The following is a 21,864-nucleotide window of genomic DNA, read 5'->3' on the forward strand; positions in this document are numbered from 1 at the left end:
ATCCGGTAGCACCACCCCCCCCCCCCCCCCACCCACTGAGTAGCCATAGCTAGCATAGCGCACAAGTAACTTGTAGCATCTAAATATCATTAAATCACAAGTCAAGAAACCAGATGAAAGATACAGGTCTTGTGAATAAAGCCACCGTTTCAGATTTTTAAAATGTTTTACAGGGAAGACACTAATATTAAATCTATTAGCTAACCACTGTTACAAAGGACACGATTTTTTACTCCCAACAGTTTTTTCCTGCGTCATAGCTATCATTAATTCGACTAAATAAAATATATATAGCCACTAACAGAAACAACTCATAAGATGACAGTCTGAAAACATATTATGGTATAGCATAGTTTTTTGGGGAAAAATTTGCATTTTTCAGGTATAAATCACAGTTCTACATGCAGCTGCAATCTGAATAGTGCTGACCCACCAGAACCAATTACAGAGACCAACGTCATTTAAACGAATTACTCATCTTAAAACATTTCAGAAAAATACACAGCGACAGATATGAAAGCCAACATCTGTGTAATCCAAACAATATTTCAGATTTATTAAATGTTTTATAACGAAAAAAAAATGTAGCCGTAAATTAGCATAGCTATACCAGGACAATCGCTAGGCGCCCACGGCCAGTTCACATGCACAACAGAATGATATTAACATCGTAAATTGGGTCTTACTATGGCTGATCTTTCATCAGAATGTTGGATCAAAGTGTCCTTTGTCAAATGAGTCGTTGGTTCCGTCAGAATTGTTCCTTCCACTCCATTTAGCAACAGGTACTGGTCGAGTGCACGGATCTCTAAAACGTAAATAAAATCAGACAACGGAACACCACAAACCCCGAAAAATCAAATATCTGATTAAACTATATTGAAAAACATACATTACGATGATATGGTCACATGTATAAACAAAATTCGACATGGAGATATTTTCATCCATAACGCCAGCAAAACAGTACACAATCCGCAGCTCCAACCTCGTGCGAATCAGAAAACCGGAAGTTGTCGCTACGCCAAAGAAATGGTCTTATTTCACGTCAGTACCAGATAAACAAAGAATTTCTCTCTGACGTCCTCTTGACACCCAGAGGAAGCGAATGAAGTGTGTTTCTGTCATAGGGTGTCATGAACCATATATAGGCAGAGCGTTGAAGCGGAGCATAGACTTCTTGCATTCTACAATTCTTGGTCAGGGAAAGTGCTGTCAAATGACTTGTGTATCACTCAGAGACAAAATTGAAACGGTTTTAGAAACTAGAGATTGTTTTCTTTCCAATKGTATTATTTATATGCATATAGTAAGAGCAATAATTGAATAAGAGGCAGTTTAATCTGTAGAGCAAATTATGCTAATGGGAAAATAGCACCCCCTGTATTCTSAAGAAGTTAATGCAGGGAAACTTAAATCAGTTTTACCAAATTTCTAGCAGCATGTTAAATGTGCAAATCTGACCATAATTTGTCAAATCTGACCATAATTCCATCCTCCTAATTGCTGCTTACAAGCAAAAATTAAAGCAGGATGCACCGGTGACTAGATCAATTAAAAAGTGGTCAGATGAAGCAGAYGCTAAGCTACAGGACTGTTTTGCTAGCAAAGACTGGAATATGTTCCGGGATTCCTCCAATGGCATTGAGGAGTACACCACATCTGTCATTGGCTTCATCAATAAGTGCATCGATGACGTCGTCCTCACAGTGACCGTATGTACATACCCCAACCAGAAGCCATGGATTACAGGCAGCATCCGCACTGAGTTAAAAGCTAGAGCTGCCGCTTTCAAGGAGCGGGACTCTAACCCCGGAAGCTTATAAGAAATCCTGCTATGCCCTCCGACGAACCATCAAACAGTCAAAGCATCAATACAGGACTAAGATCGAATCGTACCACACCGGCTCTGATACCCGTCGGATGTGGCAGGGCCTGCAAACCATTACAGACTACAAAGGGAAGCACAGCCGAGAGCTGCCCAGTGACACAAGCCTACTGGACGAACTAAACTACTTCTATGCTTGCTTTGAGGCAAATAACACTGAAACACGCATGAGAGCACCAGCTGTACCGGAAGACTGTGTGATCAGCCGATGTAAGACCTTTAGACAGGTCAACATTCACAAGGCCGCAGGGCCAGACGGATTACCAGGACGTGTACTGTGAGCATGCGCTGACCAACTAGCAAGTNGTAAGACCTTTAGACAGGTCAACATTCACAAGGCCGCAGGGCCAGACGGATTACCAGGACGTGTACTGTGAGCATGCGCTGACCAACTAGCAAGTGTCTTCACTGACATTTTCAACCTCTCCCTGTCCGAGTCTGTAATACCAACAAGTTTTAAGCAGACCACCATAGTGCCTGTGACAAAGAACACTAAGGTAACCTGCCTAAATGACTACCGACCTGTAGCACTCACGTCTGTAGCCATGAAGTGCTTTGAAAGGCTGGTCATGGCTCACATCAGCACCATCATCCCAGAAACCATTATACCCACTCCAATTTGYATACCACCCCAACAGATCCACAGATGATGCAGTCGCTATTTCACTCCACACTGCCCTTTCCCACGTGGACAAAAGGAACACCTATGTGAGAATGCTATTCATTGACTACATCTCAGCGTTCAACACATAGTGCTCTCAAAGCTCATCAATAAGCTAAGGACCCTGGGACTAAACACCTCCCTCTGCAACTGGATCCTGGACTTCCTGACGAGCCGCCCCCAGGTGGTAAGGGTAAGTAACAACACATCCCCCACGCTGATCCTCAACACAGGGGCCCCTCAGGGGTGCGTGCTCAGCTCCCTTCTGTACTCCCTGTTCACTCATGACTGCATGGCCAGGCACGACTCCAACACCATCATTAAATTTGCCGATGACACAACAGGGGTAGGCCTGATCACTGACAACGACGAGACAGGCTATAGGGAGGAGGTCAGAGACCTGGCCGTGTGGTGCCAGGACAACAATCTCTCCCTCAACRTGATCAAGACAAAGGAGATGATTGTGGACTACAAGAAAAGGAGGACTGAGCACRCCCCCATTCTCATCGACGGGGCTGCAGTGGAGCAGGTTGAGAGCTTCAAGTTCCTTGGTGTCCACATCACCAACTAACTAWCATGGTCCAAGCACRCCAWGACAGTCGTGAAGCGGGCACGACAAAACCTATTCCCCCTCAGGAGACTGAAAAGATTTGGCATGGATCCTCAGATCTTCAAAAGGTTCTACAGCTGCACCATCGAGAGCATCCTGACTGGTTGCATCACTGCCTGGTATGGCAAATGCTCGGCCACCGACCACAAGGCACTACCAGAGGGTAGTGCGAACGGCCCAGTACATCAAGCTTCCTGCCATCCAGGACCTCTATACCAGGCAGCCCCTCTACAGCCCCTCTACTTTAGGAGCTGACACCGATATTTCCTCTCAGTATCAGACCCATAGCAGTCATTCATGTGACCTGTATATCACACTGCCAGAGTAATCTCACCTTGAGTTCAGTACATTCGTCAYTAGTCTGAGGGAGTACCACTGAGACCACTGTGGGTTTAACCTCACTTCTGAATGTTATAACAAGACCACTGATAAGAATGGAAATTGATGTACATTTAGGTATTGAGCTAGCTTCTGAATCAGCTAAACACGGTTGAAGTAAATGGTCTTGAGAAGGTTAAGGCAACAGCCTTTACCGGCACCCTGAAAACAACCTGAATCTGAGAGGCCTCTGAGAATCCATTTTGTTCTAGTATAATGGAATTTAGGGGCATCAGCAAACGATATCCTGTTCGCAAATATTTTATCTTAGATCACTATTTGAATGTTTATTCTAGCATCGTTCAGTATATACACTGTGAAAGAAAACAGATCAGGAATGAATATAGGCAAATGCAAGTCACGCACACATACGCAGGCACGCTGACACAGTCAAAGCTTTCACAGTCTTCTGTGGAAGCCTATTCCAATGCAACCATGGTCCTGTTGTCTACGTATAATGCATTAAAACACATGCGAAAGATGAAGTACGCGTTCAGACATCAACACTTCTTGCACACACGGGTGCCTGTCCGTGAGTGGAGGGCAGAGGCGGTCAGTTCCGTTTAAGATGAGGGAGGGCGATCCTTTTTTTATGAGCAGGGCCTTATTTCTAATGCAGCATATATTGGATGACTGTCATTCCATTCACCCAGCTCAATGTAACATTGATAGGTTTAGGCTCCAAATGATACTCCAATTTTCCCTATACCCATAATGAGGTTGCTACAACCCAGTCTGTGAATAAAAGTTTGAGTCATCAAGGTGACAGACATTGACACATTCAATACCGCCTTGCACAATCTTGCCTGCATCTAGCTGATCTGATCTAGTCTAATCATTAGTCTAACAGTTGCAAACAAGAGTTTCTATTAGACAAATTCAAGTATGTTTATCCTCGTTCCGTTTACTTCCATTTAAGAAATGTTTTTCAACAGAATCGATGGAATGAATACACCCCTGATCACACGCAAACACAGTTCACTTTCATAGCAGCTACGTACAAACAGCATGATCCCTTTGATCATTGGATAATTCCTTCTCGCATCTACGCGCTCTACTCCTCTTACCTTTTCCCTTCGCTTGTAGACTTTAGTGCACAACACATCGGCTGTCTGTGCCCAGGTGAAAAAACATATCATAACCGCTATACACAGCCTACATCGTTGTCACCATATTAGCTAATGTCAAGTCAACATACTGTAGCTACTAGAACTAACACATTAGTAAACCCACTACAATCATGCAGTACAGTGTACAGTTATCAAGCAGTTTAGCAGATACACCGGCGGGCCCCGGTGGCAGTAAATGTATAAAACCAAAAGCTTACCTTGACTATGAGGAGTTCCAGTGTTGGATAGCCATAGCCAGCTAGGTAACATAGCATCCTTCTCTGTTTGAGCCGGGTGTTTGAGTAGGCTAAACTAGCTAGCTGCATTCCCTAGCTAAGTAAGTGAAAAAAATACAAAATATACAGTTGAAGTCGGAAGTTTACATACACCTTAGTCAAATACATTTATACTCAGTTTTTCACAATTCCTGACATTTAATCCAAGTAAAAATTCCCTGTCTTAGGGCAGTTAGGATAACCACTTTATTTTAAGAATGTGAAATGTCTGAATAATAGTAGAGAATTATTTATTTCAGCTTTTATTTCTTTCATCACATTCCCAGTGGGTCAGAAGTTTACATACACTTAATTAGTATTTGGTAGCATTGCCTTTAAATTGTTTAACTTGGGTCAAACGTTTCGGGTAGCCTTCCACAAGCTTCCCACAATAAGTTGGGTGAATTTTGGCCCCTTCCTCCTGACAGAGCTGGTGTAACTGAGTCAGGTTTCTAGGCCTCCTTGCTTGCACACGCTTTTTCAGTTCTACCCACAAAATTGGTCTATGGGATGAGTCAGGGCTTGTGATGCATCCAATACCTTGACTTTGATGTCCTTAAGCCATTTTGCACCCTTTGGAAGTATGCTTGAGGTCATTGTCCATTTGGAAGACCATTGCGACCAAGCTTTAATTTCCTGACTGATGTCTTGAGATTGTGCTTCAATAATCCACATAATTTTCCTCCCTCATGATGCCATATATTTTGTGAAGTGCACCAGTCCTCCTGCAGCAAGAGCACACCCACACATGATGCTGCCACCTCGTGCTTGACGGTTGGGATGGTGTTCTTCGGCTTGCAAGCATCCCCTTTTCCTCCAAATACTGTATACAATTGTCTCATAATGGCCAACAGTTCTATTTTTGTTTCATCAGACCAGAGGACATTTCTCCAAAAAGTACGATCTTTGTCCCCATGTGCAGTTGCAACCGTAGTCTGGCATTTTTTATGGCAGTTTTGGAGCAGTGGCTTCTTCCTTGCTGAGCGCCTTTCAGGTTATGTCGATATAGGACTCGTTTTACTGTGGATATAGATATTTTGTACCCGTTTCCTCCAGCATCTTCACAAGGTCCTTTGCTGTTGTTCTGGGATGATTTGCACATTTCGACCAATTTATGTTCATCTCTAGGAGACAGAACGAGTCTCCTTCCTGACGGTATGACAGCTGCATGGTCCCATGGTGTTTATACTTTGCGTGCTGTTGTTTGTACAGATGAACGTGGTACCTTCAGGCGTTTGGAAATTGCTCCCAAGGAAGAGGTCACAATTTATTTCCGGAGGTCTTGGCTGATTTCTTTTGATTTTCCCATGTCAAGCAAAGAGGCACTGAGTTTGAAGGTAGGCCTTGAAATACATCCACAGGTACACCTCCAAATGACTCAAATGATGTCAATTATTCTATCAGAAGCTTCTAAAGCCATGACATCATTTTCTGGAATTTTCCAAGCTGTTTAAAGGCACAGTCAACTTAGTGTATGTAAACTTCTGACCCACTAGAATTGTGATACAGTGAATTATAAGTGAAATAATCTGTCTGAAAACAATTGTTGGAAAAATTACTTGTGTCATGCACAAAGTAGATGTCCTAACCGACTTGCAAAAACCATAGTTTGTTAACAAGAAATTTGTGGAGTGGTTGAAAAATTTGTTTTAATGACTCCAACCTAAGTGTATGTAAACTTCCGACTTCAACTGTAACTAGCTCTCTCTCACTCTCTCTCTCTCACTCTTTCTCTCTCTCTCTCTCTCTCTCTCTCTCGCTTCTCCTTAATTTTGTAAGAAAAATTGGCTGTACTGGTCCACATGAGAGGCCAAGATGCATTCCAGGTTTCTTTACAGAGCCCATCTGGTGCACAGAGTGGTCTCTTTGTGGAACTCCATTAAACTATTTGACTGTGGGCTGCCATGCTCCTCTATAGATAATTACACCATGATTTCACATTCTACCCATCAGGCCTATGGCCTTAGAAGAAAGATTTGTGCTCATTTCTATGTTATTTCCATCCAGTGTATCGTTAATACCAGCAACTGATTTTTCTGTGCCTTAGCATAGTAGAAGTCCCCAGATGAGTTTTAAGGACTGCACAAAGTACTGAAAATGTCAATGTTGATTATGATGCTGTATGTGTCAATGTAAATCTTCATTAAGACTTTCTCACTGGCGTACCACACACACCCGCATTGCGGGTGGGGGGGGCAGGCAACTGGCTCTGGGGGCCCCCAACCTCCCCCCACCAGATAGAATCTGAACATGTCATAAGCCACGACAAAAGTGTTTCGAATTACAAGAAATTATCTGTAAAACTGCAATATTTCCTCTCATGGCAAAATGTGTAGAATAGTAGGAAATTAGCTTTAAAATGCAAAATTCGCTCAGCCTCATTGCAAAATGTGTAGAATAGCATGAGGTTAGCTATAAAATGGCACATTTTCCTCTCAGCCTCAGGGCAACACAGCATGTATACGCGTCCTGATGTGTGTCTTCTGAATCTTCAATCTTGAAAAAATTGAGAAAAGAATGCCTCACATTTATAGTCTCTCACAAATATGTTTCAGGGAGTACAATAGAATATGTTGTAAAGAAAGATGAACATACCTCTAAAGCTTCATGATGCCTAGRCATTTGAGTTGGTTTTGAGTCAAAAACACAAATACGTCAGCTGAATGGATAAAACTGCCATCGCCCATGGCTTCAATTATGGSCAAGGTTTAGTGTTTGATTCTGCTGACTGGTTTTATTTAACAGACACACAAATCCTCATATTTGGTTTGATGTCAAATTTAATATGCAGTGGTGAATGATGAAGACCGTCATCTCTCACTATGTGGGAATAGATGTTGGTTCTGGATACTGTTGTCTCTCATCTGTACACCATCCAGATGTAGTCTGCTAATAATACCATAGGTCTTTTGGTCCTTCTAGTATGTTAGGCATCACATACCCCCCAATCTAATAGACTGTACATATACTATAATCCTATTATTACCTTTATGTCCTTTTCTTAACTGTAACAAAAATACATTCACTCTTTGCAGACCTCATAAAGTATGCTTTGAAAAACATAGTAATGTAATGTGATCATAATCTTAAAATCTGAATTATAGTCKCTTTTGGTGTCTGTGCTTGCCAGGTAGAAGACCCCTGCTGTATTCCTGCCTAATASTTGTTATTCATTTTTAAACCTTTATGTCTGATCATGCCAGAGAATACACTCTAGCCATCACTCTGCCATTCCTGGAGCTAAGGAGCTGAATGAATATAGACCRCTCTTGTAGGTGGGTAGAACGGTTTTAAACCTTAAACCTTAAAGTTGTTGATAAAGGGTGAAAAATCAAAGTCCTTTTTCATTTGTGTGAGAAGTACAGTATGGACTTACATTGGCACTCAAAAGGCTTATTTGCCTRTGAAGCTAGCAGGAAAATGTTACTGATTAAAAAGCCACAGATCAAATATGAAAGGAAATCTATTTAGGAATATCTTTCCCCTGGTAAATAATCCAAAACACATTTTGAGGGGAGTTTGAGGAGGGTGTGGGGGTAATTCGCCTTATAGTACAGTGCAGGTTTTAAAACCTAGATGACCAGAGGTTTAGCCAAGTTCTGAAACCCATTAAGTGATGGAGCATGTTACAACTGCCTTGCAAGCATGRCAGACCAGCTGTACAGAACAGCAGACACCAGAGGCACCTCCAACACATGGGTCCTGACAGACTACAGCACGGCCTTTGATCTTGTGGATGACACCATTGCAGTGAAACACCTTTTTCAATTATCTGTCCARCCAGAGATCACGCCATGGATTTGCAACTTTCATTCCGGCCAAAGCCAGGTGACAAGATACYATGAGACTCTATCCCAGGCCCAAGAAMTCTCCTGTGGCCTCCCCCAGGGCACATGGCTTGGTCCAATTCTATTCGTGGCTCACGTCAATGGTGCATCAGAAGGAACCCTATCCAACTCCTGGGCCTTGGTGGATGACCTGAACCTAATTGAATCAAGACATATATGTGACACTTCCRCCATACAGCAGGACCTCAACCAACTAGCCGACTAGTCAGAACAAAACAAGATTAAGCTCAACCCAACAAAGTGCAAAGTCATGTACACCTGTTTCGGTCACAATCTTGACCCACCTCTGACATTATCCGTCTCCAGCCACACATTTGAGGTGCTGTCCAGTGCCAAAGCACTCTGTGTGACATTTCAAGCCAACATAAAATGGWACACAAACATCTCCGACATTACCACCAAAGGGAACCGAAGGCTCTTTATGATGAACTATTTTTGCCACTTAAACCTTCCCCCGTAAGACCTTCTGACAGTCTACACCTGCTTTATCCGTCCAGTGTTCGAGTATGCCGCTCTAGTATGGCACTCAGGTCTCACAGCCCACCAATCACAAACAACTTGAGAAGATCCAACAATGTGCAACCAAAATCATCATGGGCCCCACCTACACCTCCTATGACTCTGCATGCAATGACCTGGGCTTGCAGTCCTTGGAGGCCCTCCGTGCCCACGTCTGCGGATCCTTTGCCCAGAAGCTTGCAAAATCCCAGGATTGCAACAAATGGCTGCCTCAGACGAGAAGCGATGTCAGTGGCAGATCTACCCGGTCCAGTCACAAACTGAACCTTCCCCATACTCGGACTGACAGACACTACAACAGACCTACTGTGTGAGACTACTTAATGCTGCTTAACTGTAATATTGTATACTACATCTCATATGTTTTATTAGATTTTATTGAATTACTTACAGTGCATTCGGATAGTATTCAGACCCCTTGACTTTTTCCACATTTTGTAATGTTACAGCCTTCTTCTAAAATGTATTAAATAGTTTTCCCCCCCCTCATCAATATACACACAATAACCCATAATGACAAAGCAAAAACAGGTTTATAGACATTTTTGCCAAAAAAATTCAATGTCACATTTACATAAGTATTCAGACCGATTATTCAGTACTTTGTTRAAGCACCTTTGAGTCTTCTTGGGTATGATGCTTCAAGCTTGGCACACCTGTATTTGGAAAGTTTCTCCCATTCTTCTCTGCAGATCCTCTCAAGCTCTGAGAAGATCTGGTTGGATGGGGAGCGTCGCTGCACAGCTATTTTCAGGTCTCTCCAGAGATGTTAGTTCGGGTTCAAGTCCGGGCTCTGGCTGGGCCACTCAAAGACATTCAGAGACTTGTCCCGAAGCCACTCCTGCGTTGTCTTGGTTGTGTGCTTAGGGTCATTGTCCTGTTGGAAGGTGAACAATCGTCCCAGCCTTAGGTCCTGAGTGCTCCGGAGAATAATTTCATCAAGGATCTCTCTGTACTTTGCTCCTATCATCTTTTCCTCGATCCTGACTATTCTCCCAGTCCCTGCCGCTGAAAAACATCCCCACAGCATGATGCTGCCACCACCATGATTAACCATAGGGATGGTGCCAGGTTTCGTCCAGATGTGACGCTTGGCATTCAGGCCAAAAAGTTCAAACTTGGTTTCATCAGACCAGAGAATCTTGTTTCTCATGGTCTGAGAAGATCTGGTGGATCTTGCCCTTTGGCAAACTCCAAGCGGGATGTACTGCGCATTTTACTGAGAAGTGTCTTCCGTCTGGCCACTCTACCATAAAGGCCTGATTGGTGGAGTGCTGCAGAGATTGTTGTCCATCTGGAAGGAAGGAACTCTGGAGCTCTGTCATAGTGACCATCGGGTTCCTGGTCACCTTCCTGACCAAGGCCCTTCTCCCCCAGTTGCTCAGTTTGGCCAGACGGCCAGCTCTAGGAACAGTCTTGGTGGTTCCAAACTTCTTCCATTTAAGAATKATGGAATCCACTGTGTTCTTGGGGACGTTCAATGCTGCAGAAATGTTTTGGTATTGGTTTTGGTACCCTTCCCCAGATCTGTAACTCAACACAATCCTGTCTCGGAGACCTACGGATAATTCCTTTGACCTCATGGCTTAATTTTTGCTCTGATATGCACTGTCAACTGTGGGACCTATTATAGACAGGTGTGTGCCTTTCCAAATCATGTCCAATCAATTCAATTTACCACAGGTGGACTCCAGTCAAGTTGTAGAAACATATCAAGGATGATCAATGGAAACAGGATGCACCTGGGCTCAAWTTCGATTATCATAGCAAAGGGTCTGAATACTTATGTAAATAAGGGATTTCTGTTTTGCAAAACTTTCTAAAAAGCWGTTTTTTTCCATCATTATGGGGTATTGCGTGTAGATTGATGAGGAAACACATTTATTTAAACAATTTTAGAATAAGSTTGTGCCGTAACAGAATGTGGAAAAACTGAGAGGGGTCAGAATAATTTCCGAATGCACTGTATGGTGTAATTCGGCTGTTAGCTGCAAATGTGTACAATTCCAAATTAACCTTAATATACGGTATATGTTAAACGCGGTGCTCCTAGTGGCTAGTGACATTGATTCAGGAAAACTCAAATCCATATTACCTCATGTGTGGCGGCAGGGTAGCCTAGTGGTTAGAGCGTTGGACTAGTAACCGAAAGGTTGCAAGTTCAAATCCCCGAGCTGACAAGGTAAAAATCTGTCGTTCTTCCCCTGAACAGGCAGTTAATCCACTGTTCCTAGGCTTCATTGAAAATATGAATTTGTTCTTAACTGACTTGCCTAGTTAAATAAATAAAAAATGTCTACCAGCATGTAACTAGAGGCTCTATATCACCTTTACTCCACACACAGAGATGGATACAAAGTTCTCCCTTGCCTTCCATTTTGCAAATCTGACCATAACTATATCCTCTGATGGCATTGAGAGTTTATCATATCAGTCACCAGCTTCATTAATAAGTGCATCAATGACGTCGTCCCCACAGTGACTGTAGGTATCATATCCCAACCAGAAGCATGGGTTAAAGGCAACATCCACACTGATCTAAAGGCTAGAGCTGCCGCTTTCAAGGAGCGGGACACTAATCCGGACACTTATAAGAAATCCTGCGACGCCCTCTAACGAACCATTAAACAGGCAAAGTATCAATACAGGATGTGGCAGGGCTTGCAAAATATAATTGATTACAAAGGGAAACCTAGTCGYGAGCTATCCAGTGACGTGAGCCTACCAGATGAGCTAAATGCCTTTTATGCTCGCTTCGAGGCTAGCAACACTGAACCATACATGAGAGCACCAGCTGTTCCAGATAACTGTGTGATCACTCCGTAGCCGATGTGAGCAAGACCTTTAAACATGTCAACATTCACTAGGTCGCAGGGCCAGATGGATTACCAGGACGCGTGCTCAGAGCATATGCTGACCAGCTGACAAGTGTCTTCACTGATATGTTCAACCTCTCCCTGACCCAGTCTGTAATACCTAYATGTTTCAAGCAGACCACCATAGTCCCTGTTCCCAWGAACGCCAAGGTAACCTGTCTAAATTACTATCGCATCGTAGTACTCATTCAAGTACTACCATTCAAAGGTTTGGGGTCACTTACAAATGTCCTTGTTTTTGAAAGAAAAACTAATTTTTTGTCCAGTAAAATAACATAGAATTGATCAGAAATACAGTGTAGACATTGTTAATGTTGTAAATGACTATTGTAGCTGGAAACGGCAGATTTTTAATGGAATATCTACATAGGCGTACAGAGGCCCATTATCAGCAACCATCACTCCTGTGTTCCAATAGCAAATTGTGTTAGCTAATCCAAGTTTATCATTTTAAAAGGTGGCACRGATTTCATCTGAGATTACTGGTCTTTGTTGTTGTTGTTGTTGTCGTCCTCGTTCTCATCCTCTTCCTYATCCTCATCCTCTCTGTAGTCTTGCAACTTCGGCATTGTTAGGATCCATTGTCCCAAAGCACATGGACATGCCTCTAGACCCTATTTATTGATCTTGCAATTCTGATAGGTGTGTTAATAATTTTGAGGCTTAGTGTTTGCACCTGGAGGAAGGTGTGCTCTTTGAGTTTAGGTTGTGATGACTTAAGTTAATTATATTGAGAGGATGTGTTTGCTGAAGGAATGATTTATTTGGCCACTTTTGTGTAAGGTTTTGCAGAAAGAGTTTTGAATATTGAAACGTGGAAACAGGTGAATAGTGTTTATGGGAAATGTGTGTGAGTTTTTGTGCTCCAGGAACCAGTTGAGAAAAACTGTAAGTARAGCTTTTGCTAGGAATAGGCTGTTGTTCACATTACAATAGTGTCTGATGCTGATCTCTGCATGTGTGTTCCCACCGTGAAGCATGGAGGAGGAAGTGTGATGGTGTGGGGGTGCTTGCTGGCGACACTGTCTTTGATTTATTTAGAATTCAAGACTCACTGATGGTGCTGCATCAGATAACCTGGCCTCCACAATCACCCGACCTCAACCCAATTGAGATGGTTTGGGATGAGTTAGACTGCAGATCRAAGTAAAAGCAGCCAACAAGTGCTCAGCGTATGTGAGAACTCCTTCAAGACTGTTGGAAAAACATTCCCCATGAAGCTGGGTGAGAGGACTGTGCAAAGTTGTCATCAGGGCAAAGGGTGGCTACTTTGAAGAATCAAAAATCTTAAATATATTTTGATTTGTTTAACACTTTTTTAGTTACCACATGAATACATATGTGCTATTTCATAGTGTTGATGTCTTCACTATTATTCTACAATGTAGAAAATRGTAATGATAAAGAAAAACTTTTGAATGAGTAGGTGTGTCCAAACKTTTGACTGGTACTGTGTGTCATCACTAGATTMATATAATTTGGGCTAGGATCTGTTGATTCCACCCATGGTTCCATACTTTATGCTAGCTACCTGGAGAGTTTTGCTTTGCAGTGCTGTGAGCTATTAGTCTTACTTTTGGTAGAGACTGCCTGTAGTGTGTAGACTTCAACTTCCATCACATTGTAGAAGGAAAATATGTAGCCTGATGCATAACATTTGCATAGAATATTTTTGCTTTTTTCAGAAGTGAATAATTACCAAACGTGTCTTCATATGAAACTTTCTGAGCTTTAGGGCTGGCAGGGAGTGTAATATATTTTCTGGTGACATCAGCTAAAGATCATAACCACAAGATGGGTTTGCAATTTAAAACAGTTTTTCCACCATAGGGAGCTGTTCAACAATATTGTCTTCTGCTGTATTAAGGATGAAAGAAAAGTGACACCGAGGAAGTAAATCATTTCTCTCCACCATTCACCCCAAAACAAACATTGTAACGAGCATAAAATGATAGGTTTTGTCTCAATTCCACTCTTTAATGTGGAAATATGCAGTTCAGACAACAACAAAAAGCAGTAACCTCTGCACTGTTTTTCAGCTCTGAGATGGGGTTGGTTAAATGTAACCACTCTCAAATGTATAGTTAGAGCTATGACTCACAATTATAATTTTAACCATATTTTGAGGTTATACAGTGTTTGTTTACAATTACATTGTTTACAAATAATGGATTTAAAAAAAGCTATATTTTCGGATCTKATAGGGTAATACAGTTGAACTACGCTCATGAGGCATTCATAAGTTATACTCCTTAATAATCAATAGGTATCATGCATATTMATTTTTTTTAAGAGTAACAATTAGTATGAGCAAGAATTGCTTTTCAGAACMAGCCCAGCGTGAAAACATGGTCTGTTGAGATCTAAAGTCTATTTTTAAGCGGAAATTGGACGTGTCGCTAGTGTTTCTCTTATTGTAATGGAGAATGTGATGATTTTGGACAACGGGATATTTTCTCTTCCATTAATGGTGTTTTTTTATGCCTCCTGTAACAAAGCCAGCASTCTACTGCTGCCTCTCTGTCACGTGGGCCAGTTGTAAAACATTTAAATCAAACCTTTTCCTGGTTTTAGATGTTCCCTATCTGTCATCTTCAAACTTTGCCTCATTTACTGTAGCTCGATAGTCTCCTGAACGGATCATTTTATAATATAAATAATAATGCCATTTAGCAAGCGCTTTTATCCAAAGCAACTTACATTTATGCGTGCGCACATTTTATGTACGKGTGGTCCCAGGAATAAGATCCRCTATCTTGCCGTTGCAAGGACCATGCTCTACCAACTGAGCTACAGAGGACCAATCATTAGAAGTAGGTTTATATAGCAACAAAATCAGGGTACTCGTCTTGGAGGAATAAGTTCAATCTTCAAGTGACTAAGATTTTCGCTTGTTCCTAAACACACTTTCAACTTTAACTGTAATGCCAATCACTGTTGTCAATGTCAACTGTCATCCATTTGTCCAATGAGGAGTGCATATCCTCATTTAAGGGCAGGGAGAGGACACAAATGTGTCTTCGATTTGTATCCCAGCCAAAATAGAAGAGGCTGTAGTTGTGATTTACTGCTTACTATCAGGTTTCAGGTAAGACCCAAGTGCAGACTGTGTTGAAGTAACTATGTTTATTGCAACAACAGGGGCAGGCAAATGACAGGTCAAGGCAGGCAGGGGTCGATAATCCAGAGTAGTGGGGCCAAGGTACAGGACGGCAGGCAGGCCCAGGTCAGGCAGAGGTCAGTAATCCAGAATAGGTGCACAGGACAGCAGGCAGGCTCAGCGTCAGGACAGGCAAGGGTCAATACCAGGAGGACGAGAAAAAAGAGAGACTGGGGGGAAAAGCAGGGGCTGAGACAAACCGCTGGTTGACTTGAACAAACAAGACAAACTGGCACAGACAGACAGAAGACACAGGTATAAATACCCAGAGTATAAGTGGGGAAGATGGGCGACAGCTGGAGGGGGTGGAGACGAGCACAAGGACAGGTGAAACAGATCAGGGTGTGACAGTATAGCGTTGTTTTTATGTGCAGTTTCTACAGGCAGGACTCGGATCAGAGACACAGAACTGGAAACGGATGCTCCCTCGCTGTCTCTACAGACCCAAGAGATTGTCTAAGATGAAACATAACCCTTACCGTAACTAACAATAACTCTAGTATTCTCTGTAGATAATATTGCACTGTGACAAAAAAAATTGTATCAGACATGCTCCCTAAAAATGTACTCTTATCAATTGCTTTTGGTTTATGTATCAGACTCGTTCTTAATATATTTACCTCTAGGGCTATCTAGCAATATAGAATTAAGCTTCAAAAGATACTGTTTTGTTTGAATGTTCTGCCAGGTTGATTCTTCTTCCAAAGTTAATGTGCATGTGGATTTAGCCAGATCCATTCAAAACTCAATCTTGGCCCAGAAAAAAAGCTCCTTCCTGTGTTGGCCATTTCTGCTATAGGTTTACTTTGGGTCCATCCTGCAGCTACACTGTGGTATCTTAAGATGTGGATAAGCACCAATAATCCACGTCTGGTATGAATTTGATGCCAAGTGAATGGGGGTGTCGACCCCAGTTATTTCTCGTTCCTCCTCCTTTCACACCCTCAGCACAGTATGAGCTCTTTTGTGGTGTAAAAAATGAAAGAAGTTATCACGTACCACCTGCTAAATGAATGTCCATGGAATTCATTATGAATTCCCTCTATTCATGTGAGCATTCCAGTACTGCTAAGGCTTTTAATCCAACACTGGTAGAGGTGTGGGTCTTTGGCACAATTTATGGTACCTGGCGATTGAAGTTCCCTATTAAGATAGTGCTTGCGCCCTCCTTTCTACTGGACCTCTTCCATACCTACTAAAGATCATGAGAGAGTCAGCTACCAAAATGAATTTTTAAAATGACATTTTTTGTGTTCACTACAATTATAGCCATACCAGTCTCATTATCTTACTGTAAATAGAGAGAGAATAGTACAGGTATGCAATGTATTTTTTCAAAATCTTCATTAGCCTGTGAAATGATGTACAGCACACACATTCTACTGTTATTTTTTTTATAGGTCTAAAATATTAATATTTTTTTGTTAACTATCAGGATTTGCATAGTATTCCGTGATAACACTAGCTTATTTCTGATTAAAGTGTACTTAAATATACAGCTCTCTAATTTTGTGGAATCACGGGAAAGTGCTTTATGATGTTTTTTGTGACAATGGGTAGAGTTAAATCACATGTGTCCTGCTGTGCGCTCTTTTCTTAGAAATGTTTATTTAAATCTCTTGCTGGATGTTGATTGTGATTTGTTTTGAAGAGGGCAATATCACGCACACAAMGTTTAGTGTACAAACCGCATATTCTCTCYTTAATAGGATTTACACGGAATTTGGTGTCATGATTTCTCAGACAGACAGACAGAGGGCGGGGTAGAGGGTTTACTCACCATAGATCTGCAACAGGACTCTAGTTTTAAAAGATGTTGGCCTATCCTCTCGCAAACTGGCAATAATAGTGTGGGAACACTGTTCCCTTTTTTCCTGGAACGCTGATATATTTGTCTAACGCTCAAATAGGCATGCAAATTGCACATGTTGTCCCCTTTGTTTTATTCAACAAAGTCATTCACGTTCATATTTTAATGTTAATTCAAACTGTTTTGTTCAGTTCTCCTAAGTTGTGCATTGTGTCCAAGGAATCGTCCCATTGGTAAAAGTTATACTGAGCTCACGTCATCTGAGAGTAGCTATCCTCCCGCTGCGTGTGAGCTGCAGCATTTGGTAAAATAATATGATCTTAGCACAGTATGCTTTTATTAATGCCGTACTTGTCGTTTGTTCTTGAGCCCTCATACGTTGCATGTGTTTGACTATGACTCTTGGGCCAGTGTGTCAGGGTGAAAGCATGTTGAACATATCTGTGGAGAGTGTGGGTCAGTTGGTCTTGTTTGATCTGCGTGGACTGTGTAATGGCTGCAGTCCCTGATCCATGTGGGGGTTAACGATACGGCTTGCATGTGATGTCACTGTTGGCCGGGCTGGGGCCTTTCCTGCAGATGCAGCCAGGGGAAAGCCGAGGGGACACGTGCGCGTGTGTGTTCCATGGTCGCTGCTGTCAGAAATAGCCCTTTTCTAATCTCCCTTATCTTCAGGGTTAACCCGCCAGGGGAAGCTTCCACACTCATTCCCGAGCCTGTCTCCAGGAATGGCAAACAGAAAGGCAATTTTTCTCACGCCGAGTCTCTGATATTGACCAAGTTTACCAGCCTCCTAGATTCTCTCCCTCATCAGTTAGTGATCTGTTAAACCCCATTGTCATAGCACCAGTTTTGTCAGGTCATGTTCACCATCTCCTCCTGTCTCTACACACAACTGATACTCTGTAATGGAAGAACCTTATCGGACTTGTACAAACATGGTCACTTCCTGACTAGTTCAGATATCTGAGAAGTAAACAGATCATTCCCCACTGGAAGCTGTATACTGTAAGTTACACACGGTGAAATAGGTTTGTTTTTTGAATCTGTAACCCCAAACTGTGGTGACAAAATCTTGCATTATTTGAATGCAATTCAGCTGTTGCACTCGAAAACAAATCATTTTATTGAATGGGAAATATAGGCAAACCTGTATGTTAAATGAGTAAACGAATAAACAGACGAATAAATCATCTCCGTTCCTCTCTCTGTCATCCTTCTAGGGCCTCCAGGAAAACGGGGACGGCTGGGAAGACAAGGCGACCCTGGTAAATATTCTTTCTTTTTTCGAGGCTCCTTCAGTGTTTCCAACGCCTCTCTTCCTCAGCAGTGTGTGTTAATGGGTATGTTGATGTGTGCCATGGGGTAAACCAGGGATCGTCAATTAGATTCAGCCTCGGGACGATTTTTGTCTTGAGTGGATGGTCAGGGAGCTGGAACATAATTACAGATCATTTGTAGACTGCWAATTGACAGCAAGAAGCCCAAACAGATATAATATTTGACTAAAACATAATCATTTCAAACCTTGCTTATATTTATATACAATCACATATATCTCTCTATTATGTGYGGGAATACTTTGGAGCAGATTTCTGAAATTAAAATCACTTGAAGCTGACTTAGTCATTTATGACCAACAATAATATATATATATATACTGTAAAATTATATTTATTTTTCTCTGAAAACTTGGGGGGGGGCAAATAAAATCACCCACGGGCCAGTTGGGAAACCCTGGGGTAGAGTGTATTAAAAAAGACCAACAGATCTGAGTGAACTGTACAGTACCTCCCTACAGTCCCTGGTTGCAGCCAGCCAGGGGAGTTTTGACAGTGTGCAGCTGCAGGCTCCTTGGGTGAATGACTTTTCACCCTGCCAGTATCGCCTGCCTGGCTAGCCTCACTTCTCTCTGTTTCGTCTGAGGAAATCCATCCAATCTCAGGAATAATTATACACAGACTTACGTATACTCAGAACCCTTTCAGACATGCCTACGGACGGGAATGTATGTATTTGGTTTCACATTGTTTGTGGGAATGAAGCCATACGTCTCCTGACTGGTAAAACGTAAAMAWWWTTCAACGTTCTGAGAACAGAAGTGAAAATGTCTCCTGTTCTGGGAAAGTTTATTTGTAGGTTGCAGGGAAGTTCTGAGAACATTTTACTCTGRTTCCTTGAACGTTTTCCTAGGAGGTTTTATTAACGCTCTGAGAATGGAAATGATAGGTTGCTTTGAGGCGTTTCTTTTTATGACTTCCTTAAAACTTTCACAGAATGTTTCAATAATAAATTACAAGCACAGATAGGACACATGAAATTCATTTCCTTCTGCATGAATCATGCAAAAAAAAAAAAGTGACACAGCATCAGGGAGATTCAAACCTATAATCTTCATTTATTTATTCTTGGAATTAGTCCAATGCGCCTAAAGGATGCAGCTAGCATGCCGTGTTTTTTTTTACGCATACAAATTTGGTTATTTTAGTCTATTTAAACAGATCCCATTTCAAAGGAAACAAGCACTCATTATTGGCCAATTAGTGTGMGCGGCCAACACACCTGAACACACTTAGCAAAATAGAGGAGAGAGAGAGTTTTGTTTATGCTGAGAACGAATGTAAACTCAGCAAAAAAAGAAACGTCCCTTTTTCAGGACCCTGTCTTTCAAAGATAATTCGTAAAAATCCAAATAACCTCACAGATCTTCATTGTAAAGGGTTTTAACACAGTTTCCCATGCTTGTTCAATGAACCATAAACAAATAATGAACATGCACCTGTGGAACGGTCGTTAAGACATGAACAGCTTACAGACGGTAGGCAATTAAGGTCACAGTTATGAAAACTTAGGACACTAAAGAGGCCTTTCTACTGACTCTGAAAGACACCAAAAGAAAGATGTCCAGGGTCCCTGCTCATCTGCATGAACGTGCCTTAGGCATGCTGCAAGGAGGCATGAGGACTGCAGATGTGGCCAGGGCAATAAATTGCAATGTTCGTACTGTGAGACGCCTAAGACAGCGCTACAGGAAGACAGGACAGACAGCTGATCGTCCTCGCAGTGGCAGACCACRTGTAACAGCACCTGCACAGGATTGGTACATCCGAACATCACACCTGCAGGACAGGTACAGGATGGCAACAACAACTGCCCTAGTTTCACCAGGAATGCACAATCCCTCCATCAGTGCTCAGACTGTCCGCAATAGGCTGAGAGAGGCTGGACTGAGRGCTTGTAGGCCTGTTGTAAGGCAGGTCCTCACCAGACATCACTGGCAACAATGTCACCTATGGGCACAAACCCACCGTCGCTGGACCAGACAGGACTGGCAAAAAGTGCTCTTCACTAACGAGCCGCGGTTTTGTCTCATCAGGGGTGATGGTCGGATTCGCGTTTATCGTCGACGGAATGAGCATTACACCGAGGCCTGCACTCTGGAGCGGGATCGATTTGGAGGTGGAGGGTCCGTCATGGTCTGGGGCGATGTGTCACAGCATCATCGGACTGAGCTTGTTGTCATTACAGGCAATCTCAACTCTGTGCGTTACAGGGAAGACATCCTCCTCCCTCATGTGGTACCCTTCCTGCAGGCTCATCCTGACATGATCCTCCAGCATGACAATGCCACCAGCCATACTGCTCGTTCTGTGCGTGATTTCCTGCAAGACAGCGAAGAGCCCGGATCTCAATCCCATTGAGCACGTCTGGCACCTGTTGGATCAGAGGGTGAGGGCTAGGGCCATTCCCCCCAGAAATGTCTGGGAACTTGCAGGTGCCTTGGTGGAAGAGTGGGGTAACATCTCACAGCAAGAACTGGTAAATCTGGTGCAGCCCACGAGGACGAGATGCACTGCAGTACTTAATGCAGCTGGTGGCCACACCAGATACTGACTGTTACTTTTGATTTTGACCCCCCCTTTGTTCAGGGACACATTATTCCATTTCTGTTAGTCACATGTCTGTGGAACCTGTTCAGTTTATGTCTCAGTTGTTGAATCGTATGTTCATACACATATGTACACATGTTAAGTTTGCTGAAAATAAACGCAATTGACAGTGAGAGGACGTTTCTTTTTTGATGAGTTTATATGTTTTAAAATTTTTAGAACGTTCTCTAAACATTACAAAAGTTTTCTTGTAGTTCATATGGAACGTTTTCTTCACGTTCTGAGAGTGGAATATATGTTTTTAAATAACAATCTTAGAACGTTACTAACGTTTTCATGGAAAGCGGTCTTAACGTTCTTAGAACAGTTTGAGAACATGACTTTAAATAGAACCACGAGGAAACCTTTAGGTAACATTATGCTAAACTCCTGAAATTCCCACAGAAGAACATTTGTTTCTTAACGTTCTTGGAACAACTTGTGAACATGACTTTAAATAGAACCATGAGGAAACCTGCAGGAAACATAATGCTAAAGTACTGAAATTCCCACAGAAGAACGTTGATTCTGAACCTTCTCTGAACTATTTGAGAACATTCCGGATTATTTGAGAACATACTATTACTGCTGGCAGGCAGCACTGCCGCAAAAACGATGTTGGCTCTTAGATGGCAATCACCTCACTCACTCCCCAGTGGATACAGTTACTATACGAACTGAGTATGAAATTCAATGAAAATGTACATTAAATGTAACCATGTTCAAGGTTTAAGGAAACGTTCTGTTGAAGTAATGAAATTCCAAGTAAATAACGTTCCTTAAATGTGCTGAGAATGTCCC

The 21,864-nt window shown here is 42.2% G+C and overlaps 1 long non-coding RNA gene across 1 annotated transcript in view; it reads left to right on the top strand.

The window, feature by feature from the left end:
- The window catches only part of LOC139022866 (uncharacterized), a 75,104-nt gene extending 56,701 nt beyond the window's left edge, over positions 1-18,403 (top strand). The window contains exon 3 of the long non-coding RNA XR_011473922.1: positions 18,358-18,403. This is a non-coding gene — a long non-coding RNA (uncharacterized lncRNA). The remainder of the gene's footprint in view (positions 1-18,357) is intronic.
- The last annotated feature ends 3,461 nt before the right edge of the window (positions 18,404-21,864 follow it).

Source organism: Salvelinus sp. IW2-2015, linkage group LG23, assembly GCF_002910315.2.
Source record: "Salvelinus sp. IW2-2015 linkage group LG23, ASM291031v2, whole genome shotgun sequence".
Lineage (NCBI taxonomy): Eukaryota > Metazoa > Chordata > Actinopteri > Salmoniformes > Salmonidae > Salvelinus > Salvelinus sp. IW2-2015.